Source organism: Oncorhynchus keta, chromosome 20, assembly GCF_023373465.1.
Source record: "Oncorhynchus keta strain PuntledgeMale-10-30-2019 chromosome 20, Oket_V2, whole genome shotgun sequence".
In the NCBI taxonomy this organism is placed as follows: domain Eukaryota; kingdom Metazoa; phylum Chordata; class Actinopteri; order Salmoniformes; family Salmonidae; genus Oncorhynchus; species Oncorhynchus keta.
Window position 1 is genome coordinate 19,652,410 of NC_068440.1, and position 2,500 is coordinate 19,654,909.

At 45.9% G+C, this 2,500-nt stretch overlaps 1 protein-coding gene and 1 long non-coding RNA gene across 3 annotated transcripts in view; both read right to left on the reverse strand.

Annotated features, from left to right (window-relative positions):
* The window catches only part of LOC118373367 (neurexophilin-1), a 130,012-nt gene that overhangs the window by 57,611 nt on the left and 69,901 nt on the right, over window positions 1-2,500 (reverse strand). The window lies entirely within an intron of this gene.
* LOC127909887 (uncharacterized) lies at window positions 967-1,382 on the reverse strand. The gene is made up of 3 exons (XR_008072834.1): window positions 1,245-1,382; window positions 1,065-1,214; window positions 967-1,034 (listed from the first exon to the last, which is right to left on the reverse strand). It is a non-coding gene; the product is annotated as an uncharacterized LOC127909887 (long non-coding RNA).

The window sequence follows — 2,500 nt, forward strand, 5'->3', positions numbered from 1 at the left end:
AGTACTAAGATAAAAATCAGGGTTAGGGTTAGTAGGGCTCTACTAGGTGAGCTCTATGTAGGGAGTTTGAACTGGTGGCTGACTAACGTCTCTACATTAAAACTGCAGTGGATATGTGACCTGTGAAGCCTAAACCTGCCAACATGCCAATGGTAAATGAGTTGAATCAACTACTCTTCCAGTATATGAACTTTAAACATACATCCACTTACAGCCATCCCATTACGACTATACTGCAGAGTGCATCCAAGCAGGAAGAGGCCACGGTCACTCAGGTTTGCTGTCACCGTGACAACATTAACCCCTCAGACAATGGGGCAGACAAGTCTCCCCTCCAAACACACACACAAACGCACGCACACACACACACACACACACACACACACACACACACACACACACACACACACACACACACACACACACACACACACACACACACACACACACACACACACACACACACACACACACACACACACACACACACCCGAAAGAAAGGCCTTTAGAAGTGATAATGTAGTAGACTATCACAAGTCACAAGAGACTAAGGATTATATCATTATGATTAGATGGCTTTGAACAGAATCATGGTGCAGGCATGAATGCCAAGTAGACAGCCAGCACACTGAGGTCTTCATCATGTACACGTAATGTCATGTTGTGGAATGTAATGTATTGCAGTGCCTGGGAGACAGGACACCTTTCAGCAAAGGGTTTCAATACAGTCAACTATTGTCTGAGTGTTCATTGTCTGACTTGACCTTTTAATAGATGGCCAAACATGATACCCAGCAGGGTTCTTCATCTCAACCTTACAACCTTGTGTGTAGCCAGGTTGACAAAATAAAACCAATCTGTCCCACTGTACATGTTCCTGATTTAGCAATTGATACAGTGCTTTCTTCTACAACAGCCAGTGAAATTTGAACAAAAGATTGTTCCGGCTGTCTTTGTCTCTGTGGAGAGCTCACCTATTGTCCAGTTCCAACGACAGAGCTCACCTATTGTCCAGTTCCAATGACAGAGCTCACCTATTGTCCAGTTCCAACGACAGAGCTCACCTATTGTCCAGTTCCAATGACAGAGCTCACCTATTGTCCAGTTCCAATGACAGAGCTCACCTATTGTCCAGTTCCAACGACAGAGCTCACCTATTGTCCAGTTCCAACGACAGAGCTCACCTATTGTCCAGTTCCAATGACAGAGCTCACCTATTGTCCAGTTCCAACGACAGAGCTCACCTATTGTCCAGTTCCAATGACAGAGCTCACCTATTGTCCAGTTCCAACGACAGAGCTCACCTATTGTCCAGTTCCAACGACAGAGCTCACCTATTGTCCAGTTCCAACGACAGAGCTCACCTATTGTCCAGTTCCAACGACAGAGCTCACCTATTGTCCAGTTCCAATGACAGAGCTTCTGTCCAGAAGATCCAATGACAGAGCTCACCTATTGTCCAGTTCCAATGACAGAGCTCACATGTCACGCACAATGACAGAGTTCACACTACGTCCAGTTCACACACACACAGAGCACACACACACACGGACAGAGCACACCTACCAGGACCACACACAGAGCACGGACCTATTGTCCAGTTCCAATGACAGAGCACACATTGTCCAGTTCCAATGACAGAGCACACCTATTGTCCAGTTCCAATGACAGAGCACACACTACCAGTTCACAATGACAGAGCTCACCTATTGTCCAGTTCCAACGACAGAGCCTACCTATTGTCCAGTTCCAATGACAGAGCTCACCTAGTCCAGTTCCAATGACAGAGCTCACCTATTGTCCAGTTCCCAGAGTCTGCTATTGTCCAGTTCCTGGCAGAGCTCATGCTCCATTAATCACAGAAGACATTCAGACAGACAGACCTACCTATTGACAGTTCCACAGACATCCTCACCTATTGTCCAGTTCCACACACACACACCTGATGGGGAACGAAGACAGAGCTCACCTATTGTCCAGTAATAAGCCAACAGACAGAGCCTCACATTGTGTCCAGTCCACGACAGAGCTCACCTCATTGTCCAGTTACAAAAGAGCTTATTGTCCAGTTCCAATGACAAAAATTAGATGCTTTAAATGTTCACCTTTGTGTTCTCAGATAACAGAGCTCATCCTATTGTCCAGTTCCAAAGAGCTCACCAAGTCCAGACACAAGCTACAGACTATAATACCCAGTGTCATATACACTATACATTTCTCTATATACGGTATGGTTCTGAACAGAAACCCTTGCCCAGCACTGTGAAAGAGTCTTAGTGGAATCACATTCAGCAGTGAGCAACATTATTCCTGCATTGGATGGCCACAGATACTCCTAGTCTGTTGACTAGGCTGAGAAAGGCTGAGCCGAGCAGCTTATAGCTGAGAGAGAAAGAAAGAGACACACACAGAGACACACACACGCAGACACACAGACACACACACACACACACACACACATTACACACACACACGGATTTCAGCCCTTTACAGATATTCA